Source organism: Manis pentadactyla, chromosome 4, assembly GCF_030020395.1.
Source record: "Manis pentadactyla isolate mManPen7 chromosome 4, mManPen7.hap1, whole genome shotgun sequence".
Lineage (NCBI taxonomy): Eukaryota > Metazoa > Chordata > Mammalia > Pholidota > Manidae > Manis > Manis pentadactyla.
In genome coordinates, this window is record NC_080022.1 from 85,605,230 (window position 1) to 85,627,031 (window position 21,802).

The 21,802-nt window shown below is 35.9% G+C and overlaps 1 long non-coding RNA gene across 3 annotated transcripts in view; it reads left to right on the forward strand.

Annotated features, from left to right (window-relative positions):
* The window catches only part of LOC118911619 (uncharacterized), a 39,399-nt gene extending 19,510 nt beyond the window's left edge, over positions 1 to 19,889 (forward strand). For 2 of the 3 annotated variants that reach the window (XR_005024513.2, XR_008997069.1), the window contains exons 2-4: positions 10,432 to 10,486; positions 11,745 to 11,780; positions 17,844 to 19,889. This is a non-coding gene — a long non-coding RNA (uncharacterized LOC118911619). Of the gene's footprint in view, positions 1 to 4,156; positions 4,181 to 10,431; positions 10,487 to 11,744; positions 11,781 to 17,843 lie in introns of those variants that run through there. The other variant, XR_008997070.1, reaches the window with a different exon arrangement.
* Positions 19,890 to 21,802: the final 1,913 nt, after the last annotated feature.

The window sequence follows — 21,802 nt, forward strand, 5'->3', positions numbered from 1 at the left end:
GGCGGGGGGACTTGGTGTGGGAGGGGGAGCCTGGTAAACATAGTGTTCTTCATGTAATTGTAGATTAATGATAGCAAAAAAAAAAAAAAACAATTACCTCCCTTAATTGAGGCTTCCAGTGTGTGTGGAGTCCAATTCAAATAAATCAGGTTTTTCCTAATCAAGATACCTATTTGTAGTTCTCCAGCAACATAAAAGAAGGCTACTTTGGAGTGACACAGAGTTTTCATTTTGCTATTTAGTGGATCTGGAATTGAGATCATAGAATTGAGGAGCAGATTCCCTTATGTCCCTTTAACAAATCTGATAATGCAGTTTAGCTACTGAAGCAGGAGTGGAAGACCCATGGAGAATGGGGAATTGGCACCTGTATGAGTCAGCTCGGGCTGCCCTAACAAAGTGCCATAGAGTGAGTAGTTTACACAACAGAAATTTGTATTGTTGCAGTTTTGGAAGCTGAAGTGTAAGATCAAGGTCCCATCAGGGTTGGTTTCTGGTGAGACCTCTCTTTCTAACTGGTAGATAGTGCTTTCTCACTGTGTCCTCACATGGTCCTTACTCTGTGCTTGCATGGAGAGAGAGAACTCTGATGTTTGTTCCTTTTCTTATAAGAACACCAGTCCTTTCAGATTGGGGACCCACACTTATAGACCCCATTTTACCTCAGTTATCTCTCTAAAAGCCCTATCTCCAAATACAGTCACAACGGAGATTACAGCTTCAGCCTATGAATTAGGAGGGGGTGTAATTTAGTCCTTAACAGCATCCCATTGCCTTCCCAATTCAACATAAGAATGCTTCATTAGGTTAAAACTTATGAAATTGCCATTTCTACAGGTGAAAACTAGCTGATTATCAGTAACTTCAAATGTATCAACCTGTACATGGTCAATACAAATATGCTTGATTGCTGAAATGTCCATGTGGTTATCTCATAAATTGTGGTAAAACTAGGAGATAATGAGTTATATTGACTCATTTTTAATGATGTCTATGTCCCCCAATCTGATAGATTTCCAGTTGAACTCTTTATAGTGTTAAGTTTGAGACCACCTGAACTTTTATTACCTCACTGCAAAAGTCAGAAAGTGTGAGTTAAAACTGAATCAATGGCACATAACTTTAATGATTTACTTGACAGTTCAACTGCACTAAAACCCTCCTCAACATGATTTTTGGACTATAAATGTTGGTATCTGAAGGACAGTGTTACTCAGTTGTGCAGCTAGAAGCATAAAATGAATAAAATATGTGGGGTTTGGGCTAAGCACACACATATTTTTACCTCTGGGTCAGAAATTTTAATTGCTTCTTCTTGCTCATGCTGATAAGAAAGCCAAATGGTCAATCCAGGAATTGCAACAAATCAATTACTGACAAGTAATGGAGTCCAGTATCAAGTGAGATAAGGATGCTTAGAAATCAGCTTCGTCAGAGGACTTACTGTTGCGATCTGAATCACCCAAGCCCTCTTTGTATTTAAATATTGGCTCCTTCTCTCCAGCTGGTTGTGACTGCTTGACAGGGACCGCATAAATATGCATCTATCATGTATCATGACCAGACTAAATGGATTCCCAGTTCTGCTGGTGCTGCTGAAAACAAGTTTACCAAATTCCTGGCCTCTAGAAACTCACCCCACAAGATACCCTTGTACTAAAAAAACATGCAAACTTGTATTTTGCACTTGTTTAGAAACATAATTATTAAGAATTTATGCTCTGCAAAGATGTACCAAGCAAACTGCAATAGATTACCTCCCTTATGCTCACAAAACAGATTATAATAAAATCAATATTATGAGTTTCCACACCTGAGAATCAGAAGGATAAAAATTTCTAAAATATCTATTATGCTACCTCAGCTTGGTGGCAGATGGGAGTAAAAATAAACATGTTTGGTTATGTATTGTGTGCCAGACAGTTTTCATGCTTCAGTCTTATTTAATTATTTTTAGAACCCTGTGAAATAAAAATATCATTACCCTTGCTCTTTGCCAAATCTGAATTTCAGGAAGACTTTCCCCTTTCCCTCTTGCTCATAACTAATAAGTAGCAGTAGAATTGATGTTTACATCTAGATTTGGTTGTTTCCCAAGAAATTTCTACTGTGTCATAGTAACATTTTTATGTTATGTCAATTCTATAAGTACTATTTATATTCAATACAAATATGTTAAAATATATATATTTAATAGATAAACAAGCAGTGGTATATCCATATTAGAAAATATTACTTAACAGTAAAAAGAATTATAAGTCCCACAGCCTAGACAAATCTCAAAGCCATTATGTTAAGTGAAAGAAGCAAGTCTCAAAATATGAGTCCATTTATATGTCATTATTGAATAGACACATTTACAATGGTAGAAAACAGATTAGTGATTGACAGGGGCTAGAAGTGTCTGTGTGCTGTGACTATAGAGGAACAGCATATGGGAATTCTTTGGGATGCTGGAGCTGTTTTACATCCCAATTGTTGTGACAATTACCTGGACTGTGCATGTGTTATAATTCACAGAACTATACACCAAACATCAATACAAAAAGGAAAAGGAAATATTTGAAGCATGGGAAAATTGTAGAAAAGGCATCACTATGTACTAATAAAACTTCTAATATTTTTTATAAGTTTTGTTCTTACAAGTAAAGGTGACATCTTTTGGGAGAGTTTGTAATCCCACATGGGAAGGTATACATTCTGAGTTATCTGTATTTACAAGATGATAAAACATGAGCTGAAGAATAATGAAAACTGATATGTACCTGCCACAGTCTTGTGGAGTTCATATATATATATTTATTATCCTAAGGAATGTTGTGAACTTTTCAGATAAGAATTCAGTGTATTAAGAGGGACATCCCATCTGATAGTGTAGAGTGTAGATAGGGTCCTTTTGCTAGAGCTCCTTCTCGTGGCTCCTGGTGGCAGAAATAGGCACCCTTTCACTGTGATGAGGGGAAAAATGCACCAATTCCTGTGGAAAATTAAAGAACTAGAAAAGAGACATTGGAAAAAACACATTTGTGCCAACTGCACTTAGATAATGGAGATTGGAAGGAAGCTGGGGCTGGTAGAAGGAGAGGATGCCAGAATTTAATCTGGTCACATCAGATCGTGGTTTACCCTCTGGGCACACCCACTGACCACATCTACTTGCCCTACCTAAATGGAACAGGTGAGTCAGCACTGGCCTAAGAATTTGCATCGTTGAAGATTAGGTACCGAAGCTGGGGAGGGAAGAATTGGCCCTTTAAGTGGTTCTTCTGTAGCTTCAAAAGGTTATATTGAGCCTTCCCAAGGCTTCAGGCATGTTATTAAATGAGTTAATGTATGAGAAAAGAGCTCTATAAATTGTAGGCTACCACAGAAGCGTTAGTTATTATTAACCTTAAGACTGGGAGACTGACTCAATGGAATATGTTAAGTTGATGATTAACATCTGTAAAGTAGCCCAAATACCAAAGCTCAATCTTTCAAATTTTTAAATGTGCATTTTAGGTAGATATAATCCATATGTGCCTGCACATTGTGCAAATATTCATACTTCACATTAATAGATGCATATAAATGAACTGAAAATTGTAAATTAGTAAAACCACAGCAACCCATCTGGATAGGATTAGCCTTTGAGAAAAACCCATTAAAATGAAATATGTTAAATAAATCAGATTCGGGGGGTCAAGTTTTCTGGGGAAATACAGTCTGTTTGCAATGTTGCATCTCTACAGAATTTCCATCTGAATTGTACTAATGATGTGCAAACTGAGGGGGCAATGAAAGAAATATTTCTAAGACTGTGGGCCTCAGTTTTAGCAGATGTTTGATGTTCTTATAACTAAATCAAAAGGAGCTGGATAAAAACCTTTGCACACATTTTACATATATTTGCTAGAAGAGAGATTTTTCCATAATGAGCAATTCAGAGAGGAAATATATAAGTATGCACTAGCTTAGAGGAACAACTCACATATATCAAAATATGAAGGTATTTACAACATTGCACTGATGCTTTCTCCCAGGCACACTGAGCAAAGGCTTGAGCTCTGTTTTCACAATGACTTTAACAGGAAGAGCTCCTCTCCACCCAACTGACTCACAGTGATGGTGAGAATGTCACAGCTGATGCATCTGTGGCTCCCAGGCTTCTTAAATGAAAACTAAGATTCACACTGAAATGGTAAATAGCTATTTGTTTTATCATTAGTGTCTCATTCCACCTTATCCTTTTGAAGTCATCCAAGCAGGACTGTTCAGAGTTCTGTCTGAGGCAACCTAGTGCAGAGTAAGTCTGCAAGACAAAACATTGTGGTTTTTGTCTGTGTGAGTGTGTCTTTTTCACTTTATACACCTCAGAGCACTGGTACCCTAACCATATTCTATGATGTCATCCTTCTTTACTCCAACATGGTTTCCAAACTTTGCTGCACATTAGAATTCCTAGAAAGGTTTTAAACCTTTTGCTACCCAAGTCCCACCCTATACCAACTATATCAGAATGTCAAGAGGTGGGAAGCTGCCAGTAGTAGTTTTTAATAGTCACCAGGCAGTACTGATATGCAGCAAAATTTGGGAACTGCTACTTTGTGGCTAGTCTGACATAGATTATACTGACTGATAGAAGGCTGGCACTCCATGTGTATCTGGAGATAAATGGAGGAATCTAGCCTCAGATAAAAAATCCTTCTAGCTGTTGGAGTTCACGTGTACCCTTTTTCACATTAACTTTGTGAATACTTCCACCAGATAACTTAGAAACAAATGTTGAACCTTTTTAGCTACAGATATTAAAATCAAAATACCATCATACTGGTTTTTCTTAAACATTGAGTTACAAATGATATATGCAATGATAAGACCCAATCCTAGTGAGAATGTGCTACAGTGAACATCTTCATACTTACTCATAGTATGGCTTCATTGGAATGCTTTCAGCCTATATCACTAAGGCTGCAAAAACTGGCTCCCTGACACATTAAGTGCATTTTTAAATCTATCCTTAGAAGATAATCGAAACTTCAGAAATTATGGCTTAGCCATATTATTTATAATATGGTGAAATAAAAAGATTCAAATGTCCAGCAACAGGGCATGTTTGAGTTAATTGTAAAATAGCAACTCAATGTCATATAGCAAATATAACATATATTCTATATATTATATATACTATTCAGTTATATATAACATGTAGAACATAAAAATATTTTTAAATATTTAAGAACACAGAAAATATTTTATTACAATTATATTCATCATCCTCTTCTTTTTCTCTGTTTCTAAATGTTTCTTTGGAAAAATATATCACATTCATAATGGAAAGAAAAAATGATATCACTGAGGCCATAAAATCATCTAGATTGACACAGTAAGCCAAGATGACAGTGTATAAAATGGGAAATAAATTGTGTCCCCCAAAGGAAAGGCCTATACGAAGTCCATTCCTGTTAAGCTCTTTCATAACTGCACAAATACTGAGTTTAGCACGAGTGAGCTCATGCTGTTGTCCAGAGTTACAGTTTTAAAGAGGAAGTAAGATTTGAATGGAAGTTCTCCTATGTTTGGGTTTTACTAAGAGGAAAAATTTGAGCAGAAGTTTCATACTCTCAAAGGTTTGAACAAAGAAATGGAAGGCAGGAGTGAGGCTGGTGTGTTTTGGAGGTAGGTGGAAGACAGGCTTGGCTAGAGTGTTGGGGAGAAGACGGAAATTGTTTTAGACAAGGAGACTGAACCCAGATGGTAGCAAGCTCTAGCAAGACAGATCTAACAATCTGTGCTCTATCCTAAAAATAATGGGAAATCATCTGAACTATTTGATTAGGAAATGGATAAGGTTGAAGCAGCACATTGTGAGGATTATGAGAATACTAGTTTGTATGATAATTCACAAAGTAGAGATGGGAGACACACAGATGATCGATTGAGAAGCAAAAACAGTGATCCAAAAATTCAAGAGTGATCTTTTAAAAATTCAAGGCTAATCATATTTCCCCATTGTCTAAAAACTTCAGAGATGTTCTCTGATCTCAAAATAAAGAAAATCCTCTTAACATGATGTATAAGGCCTTACATAGCATTACTCATTATCTACCTTTCCAGATCCCCTATTCTGTACCAGACTGCCCTTTAATCTGCTTCTTGGAATGTCTACTCACCATACTACTTCCAGTCATAAGGCATTTATGCTTAGAGACTGCTGCCTGGAATGCTCATTTCTGCCCTCTTGGCCCAATTAACTTCTGCTTATACTTGATATTTCAATTAAAGTGTCACTTCCTGGAGACACCATCTCCTACCTCCCTAATCCTCCCATTATAGGCTCACATAGTACCAAGTGCCTTTCAGGCATTATAATCATCTATGTTGATATTGTGCATTTGTTTGGATTACTATTTGTTAACCTGCTGCTCACTCTTCTCAGGCCCATGTGGACTGAATCAATGTTTTAACTTTCATTTATAACCCCACTGCTTAAAAAATTTTCTGACACCTGGTACATACTTAATAAATAGTTGTTGAATGCATGCGTGATAAATAAGGAGTAGAAAGGGTGGTAGAGGTATGAATTGAAGAGATGAGTAGGAGAGACTTTTTTAAAGAACCATAGAAACAAAGGAAAATGATAAATATAAGATGATGCCAAAGAACACTGGATGATTTGGGATGGTAAGGCCATTGACTACCATGGAGAGGAGCATGGGGTGAAGGAGAACAGGTAGATTTAATATTCTAGAGGTTAGAAATACATCAGACTCAGATACACCGATTTGAGAATTATCTACATAAAAATGGTGATTAAAATAAGAACGAGGAATATCCCACACTATGTGTATGTATATATAGTTTCATATTTCCTTATGGAGGGACTTGTGCTAAGAGTTACACTCCTGAAATGTCTTACTCATTTCTCCCCAAGCAGAAGCAGTGATTTATGTGATTGGGAGTGACAGTGACAGCCACTGGTTCACGTCTTTTCCACTGGATAAATCTTATCTGTTTAAAGGCTGAAAGATCTGGAGATACTTCCCCCTTTTTGTGGGAGACATAATTCTGGGTATGATCTAATTTGTTTTTTTAATTAGGATTTTTATTTTATTTTTTTTCAATCTCTGAACTTGGGATAAGTGGAGAGACAGAGAATATTAGCATTTCTTTTTGGCCATGGACCTGTAGAAACAGTTGATATCCATTTTCTGATCTCTTATGTCTAGTTTTTCAGTTGGTTCAACATTATGCAGTAGAATGAATTGATGTTATGTATTAGTCCCTTAGAACCCCAATATTCTAGAAATGTTTAGAAAAGAAAGTGTAAGGGTGAAGGAAAATAGAGCAGCCACTGAAACAGAGAAGTAATGTTGAAAATGTTTGAAGATATCAAGGATTTCCTGTTGTCAAGGAGACTAAGGAGGGAGAGTTCACAAAGGATGTGTGAGAGGAGCACAGCCCAAATCTGCCAAATAGGAGGGAGAAGGAGAACAGAGCTGGAGCCCCTGGCTTTGGATGTTAGATACCTGATCACCTGTACAATTTTACTCTACATTGAATGGTCAAAGAAGAATCCAGATTTCCAGAAGCAGTAAAGAAACAGAAGCAGCAGATCCAGATTATTTGTTACAGTTGTTTGACAATCAGTTAGTTCAGGGGACTAGATAGTGGTTGGAGGAGGCCACAAGGTAAAGACTTTTGTGTTCTGTTTTGTTTCCCAAGAAGGGGAAGATCAGCATACACATTTGATGATTAAGCACCCATACAGGTATGAGTGAATGAAGAGGTTAAAGGTGAAGAACCTGTTCATGGGGGTAGATTTTGAAAGAGAAGAGAGCGAGAAGGAGAGATGGGTGACAGGGTTAGCTCTGTGGAGCTGGCTTCCTTCACTGAGACTGGAGGGTGAAGGTATGAAAACAGAGAAGGGAAGCTGATGAGGTCGTATGCCAAGGGGAAGCCGAGAGAAAAGAGCCAGCGAGAAAGCAGGTGGATCAAAGCGTGATGCTCTAAAGAAGGCTGAAGGAACGCACTTTGAAAACAAGTACTGTTTCCTCTTTAATTTGGATCCTGTATCAAAGTCACTCCTTTAGATTGCAGAGTAAGTGAGATGTGGACTGAAACAGAATCCAATAACCCAATTGAAAAGCAGCTTTTGAAGGGTATATGTGTATGTGTATGTATGTATGTGGGGCTGGGCATCCCAATTTAGAAAGAAACCCCAAACTCCCATGAGAAGAAGCTTGATCTTGAAGTTGAAAGGCAGACCTTGAGATCTGCACCACCAGGAAACATGGTTTCCACTCCTTCAACCCTTTCAATCCCCTTAACACCCCAATCTTCCCTTTCCCTTTGGGAAAAAACAGCGAGAAAACAAAACACTTATTTTTCTCTTTTAGCAGTTAAAATATCTTATGAATGTGGCCCTTTTTAATGACTCCTATATCAAAGACACTAAAGTTGTGCCAAACCCACCGATTGATCCAGTGCCATGTTTTGAGACTGAACGAAGTCATGGGACACGTCCAATCAGCATAGCATGGGAAAAACACAAAACGGAAAATTAATCCCAGGAGGTTTTTCACATGGTCAAACTCTTGTCAGTGAAAATCAGTAATGTGCTATGTTTCCCTTTTTAATATAAAAACATTTCAAAATGTACAGTAAAACAGGTTTGTATTAAAACCAAAAGGCAGAAGCAATGTAGTTGAAGGCAACATTGGTTACATATAAAATCATTATATTCAAGTAACTTGAAGCACAGAAAAATAAAGTTATTAATTATCCATCTTCTCTTGATCTCATTTAAAAATAAAAATATAGAGGACCAAGAAGAATACATTATTTCAATGATTTTCCTCGAATCAGCAAGTTAGTAGCAATTGAAAATGAAAGTCTTAACATGAAAACATGGGCAAAATGTGTTATGCTGGGGGCTAGCTACTTTTAGGATGTAATAACAAAGTAAGAGATCCAATTTATGTCCTGCATATGTTCAGCAGTATGCTAATTACCCTATTTCTTTTGCCTTATTATAATGAAGCATTTCAAACTTTCAGAAAAGTACAAAAATAATATTTTTAAAAACCTGTGGGCCCATCACCACTCAGTTTTTAAAAAATTAAGGACAATTTCAATTATTGTTGCCACTTTTAATAATTATCACCTTAATTTTGTTTTATCTTTAATTCTTCATTCTTCTAGATTATTTGGAAGCAAATTCCCAATATATCATTTTATCCATAAATTATTCAGCATATATATCTACATAAAGATACGTACTCTTCAAAAGAAACAAAATTAGAGTAATCATACTTAATAACTATAATATTATCTGCTATCTGTCCACTTAAGATTCAGATTTTCTTCATTGTGTCATCTTTTTTTTTAGTTTGTTTAAATAAAAATCCAAATAAAGTTCAAGGTTTTCAATTGGTTGTTATGTCTCTTATTTCTATCCCTCATCATAAGTTTTTCCATTGAAATTTATTAAAGAAATCAGTCATTTAGCCCATAGAGTCTCATAGTCGAGATTTTGATAATTACATCCTGGAGGGTCAATTAACATGTTCTCATCCCCTGTATTTCTGGGTAAAGGAAGGGAGGTCTAGTTTTATTTTTTTGGCCAGACCTCTATTAGTGATATCAACCATTGATGCTTAATTCTTAGATCTGTTCATTCATTTAAGGATTGGAAAACATTGATATTATTTTTTTATCATATATTAATTTTATCATTCCTTTTTTATTAGCTCTAATACACCTATAAGAGAAATTTGCCTAATCAATGATTTGATCATTCAATAGTACAGTTTATATAGGAGAAGCAGGATAAATTCTTGATTAGTTCCCTTTGTTTACCAGTTCAAAAACATAAGTTGGTTTCTTAACATTCTCCAAAGGTGAACAATGAGAGTTTAATATACATTACATATATAATATTAATATGTATTAGTTATATTAATATAGTAGTATTTTAATAAAATATTCTATTAAGATTATATACTCTAATATACTAATATAATTACACATTATATATAGTAATATTACATAATTTTACATTACATTTTATATAATTATAAACTCATACAGATTTAAAGGTATTTGAAGTGTTTCATTCCATTAAGTTGTTATTCTCATTTATACTCTAATTATACTATTTTAGGCCAGAAGGAATGTCTTCCCATTGGTTTCCTAGGTCCTTTTGATATAATTTTCATTATCATGGTTAGTTTCCTTGCTTCTTACATGATAAAATGTTCCAGGATCATCTCTTACATGTTTGCCACAGACCTAGAACCAGCTATTTTTCCAGGGTACTTTGGTTCCTTTTAGAGGTAAATGGTATTTAGAGACCACAATCAGGTCAATGGTGGTTGCTTTATTGCCACCAAATTGGCCATTGCTTATAGGCTTTTTTAATGATCAAGCTATATATTTTTTTCCTTTTAGAGAAAATACAACATGTGTCCACACTGATATTCCAATTTAAAGTCAGGAATACCAGGTTTGTACTTAACCTCATTGTCTTACTACATCTGCACCTCCTTTCCCTGTTTCTGAAAATTTTGCTTCACAAAGATACTTGCAGAATTACACATCTGGTTTATCATACAATGAATAAACAACAGAATAACATCAACACACCACAAACAATATAAAAAATTTTTTTCTGTTGTGTATTTTCCTTCAGGGTGGAGATAGTTTTATTTGTTTGTTTGATTTTCCTGTATTTGTCATTAGAAATGTAAAGACAAATTCCTGTGTTTTAAAGTCATTTTAAATAGTTTCTCCCTATGTCTTTATACCACCAAGTTGACACCCAGATAGGTTATTTTGTTTCAGTTTGCTTTTGAGTTTTTACTTTTTCCCTCTAATTTGGTTTTATAGTATATAAATCATTTATAGAAGAAATCAGAAACAGATCCTTCCTCAGTCAAACTTTAAGGTTCCTGCAGCCTCAGCGAACCCTTGATTAAACCTTAATGAACCTTCATTTCCAGGTGCAAAATTTTTGGATAATTTGTTAGTTTTGCAACAGATTACTAATACACCACATTTCCTTTCTTGTTCCTACATTTAGCCCAGTTTTATATAAGGTCAATGGCAGTTTTCTTTTTATTTTTAGAAGTGCTTTGTATGTCAGAGTTATTATCTCTTTGCCTGTACCTCAAATATTTTCCCAGTTGAAATTATTTTATTTTTAAGTACTCAAATTTTTAATCTTTTCCCTTATTTTTCTCAATTTTGATCACAGGAAAGTTTTCCACAACCAGGTTATAGAATTTACTCATGTATTCATCCTAGTTCATATGTGGTTTCATATATTTTATATTTTGGCCTCTGATCCACTTGGAATTTTTCCACAAATTGGATTAGCATAAGACACTAAAGCACTATACGGTTTAGGTAGCCTGGTATAGTAGATTCGTAAAGTTAAAAGATTGCATTTGAATCTCAGCTCTGCTTTTTTTTTCTTTTCCTTCTGTTGTTTTTTTTTTAATATCACTAATGTACAATTACTTGAACAACATTATGGTTACTAGACTCCCCCTATTATCAAGCTCTGTAAACTTGAGCAATTATTTAACAGTTTCCACATCTATAAAATGAAGACAAATAAATTTAAAGTAATTGTCATAGTATTTGACCTCCAGTAAGTAATCAATCAACATAAGTTGCTACTATTATTCTTACTGTTAATACGTATGTTGTGACTGACCTGTTTGTTTTCATTAAACCTGTGGGTAAAACTGAACTTGCAGCTTGCTGACCATGAATCCTGGCCCAAACTTTCACAGGTATGTAAGCTTCTAAGAACTTCATTTTTGCTTAAAAATTAAGGTTATTAATGAATGAAACTATTGTGGGGATGTGTGTGTGTGTGTGTGTGTGTGTGTACAGAGTGCAAGCTGTGCTTCAAGTTCCTGACTGTATACAGAAAAATTCTAATGCAGTTTTCATGGTTTCTCTATTTACATTACTTTCTTTTTTCTTTTCTCTATTATTTTTAACTTAAAGCAGAGCTTCTTGAAAAGTGTGATATGTTTCCTCATATCACAAACTACATGTAGGCATATTTTGTTTTATTGCATTTTGCTTTAATGTACTTTGCAGATATTGCACTCTTTACAAATTGAAGGTTTGTGTCAACCCTCCGATAGAGCATGCCTATCAGAGCCATTTTTCCAACATTTGTTCACTTTGTGCCTCTGTGTCCATAAAGTATATTTAAATTAAGGTTTGTTCATTGTTTTTATAGACACAATACTTAATAGAGCACTTAAAATAGCTCTTGCATACTTAATAGAGCAAACATACTTTTTGTATGCACTGGGAAGCCTAACCGTTCACTTGACTTGCTTTATTGCCATATTGCTTTATCATGGTGGTCTGGAGAAAGCCTGCAATATCTCTAGGGTTGGCTGTAGGAGCCCTCATTTTCACATGGGAATCCAACATTTTATATTCATGATTCTGAAATCCATTATTCTTAGCTCACTTTATTTTTTTCTGTACGGATTATTACCTTCTGGCATCTGGTATATTTAATTGTCTACCTGTTATTTTTACTCTCTCTAATTAGGAAGTAAGCTCCATGATTGTGGACATATGATCTATTTTGTTATTTCCTGGAACTTAGAACAATGCTTGGCACATAAGATAGATATTCAAGAAATAATTGCTGAATAAATGAATAAAATATACATATATAATATATATCTTGACCAGGTTTTCCCATGCAGTCATTTATTCAAATATTTAATGCATACTTACTGTGTGCAGGCACTCATCTAGACACTGGGGATAGAGCATTGAGCAAAAGCAGACAAAATTCCTGTTCCCACGGAACTTACAGTTGAGCAGATAAACAAGATAGGTAAGCAAACTGTAGTGTAGGTTAAGTAGCAATAAGCACAAGGGAGAAAAAATAAAGCAGAGGAGGACTTGAAATATTAGGTGGGAGTTGAAATTTTAGATACAATGGTCAAGGTGGACCCCACTGAGAAGAAAGGTCTATAAGAAGTGAGTGAACCAGCCATACTTATATCTAGGGGGAAAGAACATTCCAAGTCAAAGAAACAGCAAGTGAAAAGGCCTTGATGTAGAACTTGTCTGGCTTGAATAAAAAGTAACAGGGTTGGCATGACTAGAGTGGAGTGTGGGAGGGGAAGAGGAGTAGGAGAGAGATTCACAGGGCACCAGATTATGTCTGGCCTTAGAGGTCACTGTCAGGCCTTGGGTTTGGCTTTAAATGAGATGAGAAGGAGGGAAGTGGTAGTATCTAACTGTGTAGAGCATAGACTGCAGAAGGATGGAGAAGGGCAGAGGCAGAAGCAAGGAGACCAGTTTGAAAGTGATTGCAGTGACGCTCTGACCTCTGGGCCCACATGTCCAACTGCCTGATGCTCATCTTCACTAAGATACCTCTCAAATGTCATGCAACATATTCGGAATGCCAGGCAGAATTGGCTTCCACCTTTTCCACTCATGGTTTTTCTTCTCATTCCCTATTCCTATTAAAAGCATGACTTTGCATCCATCCAGGCACCTGACTGGAATCTTGGAAGTTATTTCATTGTTTACCTTCTCTTTCATGTGCACATTAAATCAGGTTCAAATGCTGTGAATTATTCATGCTCTCTCTGAAGCCCTTCTTCCTCCATCCCCCAGCTACCCATCTTAGTTCAAGCCTCCTCATTTCTTGTTTACTTCATGGAATAGACATGCCCTACCTCTCAACGTGTGTCTCTAATCTCCTCTCCACATTTCTTTCTGTATGACTCTCCCAGCATTTGAACAGATCATGTCATTTCCTTGCTTAAATAAGAATTTTTAATGCCATCTTCTCTGGGTGTATTCTCTCTTCTATCATCTCTAAGATTTCAGACTCCTGCATGCTACCTGATCCCTCTTCTTTTGCCTGTCTCTGCTCATGACACACACTTCCACATACGGTAGATGAAGTATAATCCTTTGGGAGCCTTCTCTGATAACCCTCATGGGAATTAGGACCCTTCCCGCGTGTTCACATAGTTTTCTAACTTTACTTCTTATTCCACTCGTTTTACTTTCTATAATTATTGCTTTCATGATCTTATTTCTCTAAAACACTGTGTACTCCTTTACAGCAGAAACTATATAATTGAGAACCAATCTTTGGTGTTAAGCACACTCAGACTTACACTCCTGTTTTGTCTTTTCCTAGCTGCACAATTTTGGACAATTTAACCTATCTGAACCTCAGTTTCCTCCTTTGTATAATGGCCAACACAACACATAGGGTGTTGTGGAATTAAATGAGGCAATAATAATAGTGTTTGGCATAACTCCTAGCTCAAAAGAGCTTTCAATGAATATGAACTGTTACTGTCATCATTTATGTCAACAGAGGATTAATGAAGGTAAAATGAGGACAAGGTCAGCCTCCAAGGGAGGCAGTCCTATCATCAGAGACAGGTATTGAAGCAGGAAAAGCAGAACTGGGGCCTACTGGGGATGTAAGCTGTAGGTCAGCAAGTGGCTCCCCTAATTAGACCAAGACAAAAGCTAAACCAGACCCAAGAGGCAAATCTCAATTGAGACTGTCAGGAGAAGCTAGGTAAAGAAAAGTAGGGCACACAAGGGACAGTTCTCAGGAAAGTACTTTTTCACAGCCCTTACGGGTTGGGAGATTTTAAGTTACATGGCTCCTTTAAGAAGCAGTGTTAAATGTAGATGCTTGGTGTATAGGTAGAATGGTAGCTCCCACCCTCCACTAAAATATATGTGTGTGTGTGTGTGTCGAAGCCCTAATCTTCAGAACCTCAAAATGTAACCGTATTTGGAAATTGGGTCTTCACAGAGGTAATCTCTTTAAAGTGAAGTCATTAGAGTGGACTGTAATCCAGTATGACTGGTGCCCTTATAAAAGGGGAAATTTGAACACAGAGACAGACATGCTCAGAGAGAAGATGACGTGAGGACACACAGAGAGAAGACGTCATATGACTGGAGTAATGTATCTACCAGCCAAAGAATGCCAAAGATTGCCATCAAACCACAGAAGCTAAAAGAGGCAAGGAAAGATTCTTCCCCTAGAATGCATCAGAGAGAGCATGATCTTGCCAACACGTTACTTTTGGACCTCTAAAACTGTGAGGCAACAAATTTCTATTGTTTTAAGCCTCCAAGTTTTTGGAACTTCGTTGAGGTGACCTTAGGAAACTAATACATCTGGTGGTATAAAATAATAGCCAGTTCTTGCAGGCTATGTAATATGCATTTGAGACTAGTCTAAGCATTTTTCATGGCTTTTCACATTCGATCTTCACAGTTCTACAGGTCAGACACTATTATGTCCATTTTATAAATAGTAATACTGAGGTTTAGTGAGTTTAAGCAGTTTGCCTGGGATCACAGATAGGAAAGGGCAGAAACAAAATTTGAACCTGCTCTACCTGACTAAGAGGTTGGGCTCTCAGCCACTGCAGTCTGTCCCCTGGTGCATGCCAGAGCATTGGAGTACATGTGGACTAAAACCTGAGTTCAAGGATATTGTCATCTCAGTAAATTATAGGTGTCATCTCTAGTTCTAAATGCCATCTTCCTGAAATAGTGCCAATAGCAGGCAGCTGTGATTTCACAGGAAAGAACAGAGTTAGAATTAGGTGGTCTGGGTTCAAGCCCAGACACTTTGATAAGATAGATGTTTGGCATTGAATGGACATTTAACCTCTTGATTTCTTCTTATACGATAATGTCTCCTACTTCTCCAGTCCCTCCTGTATCATTATTTCCTCATTAGTATGTAGGGCAATTAAGAGCACTGATTTTGGAAAGGCAAATCTGGGTTTGAATCTTGGATGTCCACATATTTTTATATGACTTAGGGCAGATTACTAAACTCTCTACAATTAAATTTTCTCATTTGTCAAATGAGAATATAATGCTTATCTCCTATTGTCATTTTGAGGATGAAGTGAGATAAGGTATATATAGCGAGCAGTTCAGTGTCTGTCAAACTGAAAAGCTTAATGAATTTGATATTATTATTGATCATTTGGTACATTTTCTGGAACACAATAAATGCTCAAAGGATTAATAAATTAGTGAAATGCAATAATATAATGAAAGCACTTCATCAACTATCAAGTTGTAAGATGTAACATTTTCTGCAAAATCTACACATCCATTTAATTACTGTCCATTACTGTTTTTTCTGATAAAATCTGAAAACCTTGGAATGCTACCAAATTTTAATTTTCTGGAAATATTGGTGATAGAAAGACTGTCAATATTTGTTCCACAAGTCAGAAAAAGTAACTAAATAGGAGTAGCTGATGAATTGAAAGCTCATTTGTTTGCAAAATAAATTCAGGGTTATCTGATTGTTTTTGCTGGAATAAGCTGCTTAGTTAAAAATTAGCCTGACTCATAATTTTGGCTGATTTAAATAAACAATAACAATAAAAACAAAATTGAACAGATTATCTGGAATATATATTGCTGCTTACCTTATTTACTTCTACCTCAAATATCTATGAATTCTAAAGTAAATCTAACCTGTCAGTAGGCCAGCCTGAATAATACCTTTTCTAGAAACCATTTATAACCATTAGCCTAGGGTAAGCATCAATCTGTTTTTCTTTTATTCCTTTAGACACAGGCCACATTGCACCAATTATCTGTGTATGGGTCTTACTTATTTTTTTTGGTCTCTAGAGTTCCTTCAGGAAAAAAATCTCTATAATATTCACCTTTGCTTCTCATGGCACTTAATATAGTGCTATGCATAGAAAAAATATCTGTTACATGAATGCCCTAAACCAAAAATCAGTGGATGAGTAAATGAATGAATGAATACTGAATAGTTACATTTCTGAATCATCATTTAGGGTCACTCACCATAAATATTACCAATATCTTTGAGTGTATATTTTCATATTTTAGAAAAATTGCTTGAAGTATTGTAGTGCGACAGTCTTACCTTAGCCCTACATTCCACTATTCACTCATTAACTCAACATTGTTTATTGAATGCTGATTATATCCCAGGTATTTTACAATGCAGTGAAGATCCATTCTTCACCCACCAATGGAAGGTTCTTTCTAGAGAAAAATCTCCTGTGTTTCACCATTATCTTTTGGCTTAAGTTTTTTTTATCATGGCACACACATCTATCTACCTCTCTCACCTTATATTTTGCTGTCTGTACCCCTTGCCCCCATAAATCTATTTTCCAGCCATTTAGAACTCCTTGCAATTTCTCACCATCATATAAACTTGCATGTTTCTGTGCTTTTGGATATGGCATTCCCTTTGCCCAGGCCATCCTTATCCCTAAAACTTTCTATTCAGTATTTAAAATATCTCAAAGTCATCTACTCTTTGCAATCTGTCTGGGTACACAAAATCATTCTGACCTCATTGTGAAATTTCTCTCTTCAGTGTGTTCTTTGCATCCTGTATTTGTTTCTGTCATCATATTTAATATAATCTATCATAATTGTTAATGTATTAATGACTCTTCTATTTGGTTGTTGTAATTTTCTTGGGTGACTGGTTTATCTCTCCGTACCTAGTATTAGGAAGACAGGAGCACTCAATTATGAGTGAGAAAAAAAATCAAGGGCCACTTTAAAGTGAGTCATTTACTATAACTACCAAATTCTCCATTCTAATTATCATATGATGTCTAAAATATATTAATAATAGTAATAATACCTAAGTTTACACAGTGCTGTATTCTTTCCAAAATGCATTTGAACTAGTTTAAACCAAAAATTTATATTTACAATAAATTACATGCACATAACTCTTGTTCATTTCAGGGTGAGGTGGTTATGAGAGCACTTGTGATTTGTAACTTTCCTCCTTGCAGGCATCTGCAGGGACCGCACTCTCCATCCCTTTGAGGCAGGGCATGGTTATGGGATGTACTCTGGCCAGCGCAGCATGAAGGGAGCTGAGCATGCCACTTCCAGGTGGCAGCTGTCAGGAGATGGTGCTGGCTTTCCTGGACATGCAACAATATCATTGTGCACCCCCAAATGAAGGCAGCAAGGAATAGAGCTCACTAACAACCTGAAATGGATATGCTCTAGGAGTAAGGAAGACAGAAAAGGCAACAAACGAAATCCAAACTTTATGTTGCTTAAAGCTACTGAGATTTTTAGGGATTTTTGTTACTGCAACATATTCTAGTCTACTTTGAATGTTCACATATGAGAACTATATAATGATATTTCCCTATTTAATTTAATCTCATCTCTAGTTATATTTAATCTATGCAAAGATCAAATCTGTGAATAGTTATATAGTGAAATGCCCATGCTGATTCTGCCCATATCTTTAGCAGGAATGCCTAAGGAGAGAAATTTAGACCACCAGTACTAAAATCATGACTTTTGGTGAGAGAAAAGGTAGAGCTGAGAAAGGGTGAAGAAGTTAAGAAGTGCATTTGGTCTGGAAGAAAAGAGTTGGTGCCCAAGGCCCAACTCAGTCATATTGCTTACACTTTTGTCTATGTTTTTCAGAAGATAGGAAAAAGCAGGAAAACTATATCAATATATAATCGAATAAATCCAATTATATTTGGAGCAGAGGACACATTTTTTATTAGTACTGACTGCACAGCTTTAGCTGGTACTGGAGGATCTACAAGGATTCATGCTCGCCTAGGTCTTCCCTCTCAGGTTGGTCTTGGATCACTGCTTGCAGGACTCACTGGGTTATGTTCAATATGCATTCAAACTTATTTCCCCAATGTTTCATGTAGATGGTGTAAAAAATACTTTCTTGAATATATCAGTTGGTTCAAGTGAACTCAGACTGTGCACTAAAGGTATTCTAAGAAGAAACAAAAAGTAAGATAAATTGATCAATAGCTTATGAGTATGTGTATATGGTGAGCACACATTTATCCACACAAAAACACATAATTAAAGTATCCCCATAATAAAAATATTAAGCTTGTCTTATGATTAAAGAGAATGAAATGGAAGAAAATCAATGACATTTCTAAGTTTCTATATCAAGTCCCCAGTCTTGGAAAATGTGAGTTCAGAAATCATAATAGTTTACTAAATTCTGACACTGATGAAAAGCACTATATACCTTACTTTATCAACATTTGTTGTTTTAAGCAGCTATTATCTTATATCCTATGTTTTAATGATACTTACAATGCTAAACAACTTCTGAGACTTTATAATACATGTTCATTGCTCCTTATGAAACAGTATATCCAATATGAAGAGACAGTTCTCCAGAGAAGAAATTCAGATGGCCAACAGACACATGAAAAGATGCTCCACATCATTAATAATCAGGGAAATGCAAATTAAAACCACAATGAGATATCACCTCACACCAGTAAGGATGGCTAGCATCGAAAAGACTAAGAACCACAAATGCTGGCGAGGATGCGGAGAAAGGGGAACCCTCCTACACTGCTGGTGGGCATGTAAGCTAGTTCAACCATTGTGGAAAGCTATATGGAGGTTCCTCAAAAAACTGAAAATAGAAATACCATTTGACCTGGGAATCCCACTCCTTGGAATTTACCCAAAGAATACAAGTTCTCACATTCAAAAAGACATACGCACCCCTATTTTTATTGCAGCACTTTTTACAACAGCCAAGATATGGAAGCAACCTAAGTGTCCGTCAGTAGATGAATGGATAAAGAAGAGGTGGTGCATATACACAATGGAATACTATTCAGCAATAAGAAAGAAACAAATCTTACCATTTGCAACAACATGGATGGAGCTGGAGGATATTATGCTCAGTAAAATAAGTCAGGTGGAGAAAGACAAGTGCCAAATGATTTCCCTCATTTGTGGAGATAACAACCAAGCAAGACTGAAAGAACAAAATAGCAGCAGACTCAGAGACTCATAGAAGGAACTAGTGGTTACCAAAGGGGAGGGGTGTGGGAGGGCAGATGGGGAGGGAGGGAGAAGGGGATTGAGGGGTATTATGTTTAGTACACATAGTGTGGGGGATCACAGGGAGAACAGTGTAGCACAGAGAAGGAACATAGTAAATCAGTGTAGTAAGGCATCTTACGACACTGATGGACAGTGACTGCATTGGGGTATGAGAGGGGACTTGATAATATGGGTAAATTTAGTAACCACATTGTTTTTCATGTGAAACCTTCATAAGAGTGTTTATCAATAATACCTTAATAAAAAAAATAATAAGGTTATATAACTGTTGAATCGTTGTGTTGTATATGTAAAACCAGTATAATATTATAAGTCAACTATTCTTCAATAAAAAGAAATAAATCTAAAAAAATATATATATCCAAATGTGATTTTCTCATATAACTGAAGCATTTATTACAGGCATCCTTTAAATAGTAAGCTCCTGATGAATTTAAATGCTGATACTTCATCAACTAATTGACATAAAATCTTGAAGGGCAGAGAAATGGTGAAGGTGTTAGGAAGGATTGCCAATTGCAAATCAATCAGAAATGCAGGTAAAATAGCTCTTCTAATGTAAGCCAATGTAATTAGAATTACCCTTATTTGATTTGCACATAACTTTTCAGAAATTTACCTAATGAATAAGACACCTATGCATAAAATTAATTCAGAAGTTCAGCGTTTGTGTGCTCTGCCTCTAGGTTGCAAATTTCTCATTTAATTTTTAAATGGGTTAAAATGGGTTTTTAGTCAAATGAGAGTAAACTTTCTTTAAAAAAATTAGTTGCATAAACACATTAAACTACACATTTCGAAGCTCTGAAAACTCCTCTGCCACACCAGATCATCTAGCTTCTATGCTGAAGATTCCCAAATCTACCTTTTTGTTCCTGTTCTCCAGTCCTACCTTTTCAACTCCAAGCAGAACACATTTACTAACCCTCAAGCCCAATATCACATGCATTCTTTCAAAACCTATTTATGAACACCAAACTTGTAGGTACTGTGTTAAGTATGGGAAAGACAGAGCTAACCAAATAATGCTTTCCTAACATGATTAAGGTTACAACCTAAAATCAACTCCAACCCTCATCCCCCACCACTGCATAAAAACTCTCCAAGTGTTCCTATCATTTAAAAAAAATATTTTAGGCTGAATTCTTTGGATTTCTTATTTTAGGTTTTTGTTTCTCTCCATAATTCTTTACATTCAATCTGCTACTGTTACTTCCTTCAGCATTTTTGTAATATTTAGTCTTTAATTTATCAGAAAAGATATTTATTGAGCACCTACTATATGTCACACACTCTTCTAGGCCGTGGAAATATAACAACGAAAAAATGAAAAACAAAACAAAAAGAATTTACTTATACTATAGGAGAAAGATAGCCAATAAAAAATAAAGAGGTCAGGAAAGCTATGAAACAGAAACGCATGAAGAGAATTAGGGAGCATCATGTGGGTCAGTTAATTTTAGTAGTCAAAGAAGGCAATCTTTTCCTTCTTAAGACATAAAACCTAAAGACCCTTCCTTGGGTTGTTAACCTCCCTGCTACAGTTGAACCTTGAAGCTGTACTTGACATAGTCTACCTCTCAAAGATAACATATGTCACCATCTATCTCCAGTAATACTTTGGTTTCCCACATCAGAAGTAAATAATGAAGTCACAAAAATGTAACCCTAGAGAACATTTATATCAGAGTATTTACTTTTGTTTGCTATTAGAACTTCCTTTAATCCTGGAGTGCCTTCTAGAATAAATAGTTGGTTTTAAATTATAACACATCATAAGTCAAACCAAAATCCACCTATTACCTTCTTATGCCAACAACCCTAACTTTAAAAAAAATTTCATATAGAAAATTGTGGTGATATTTTATCATCCTTGATGTCCCAA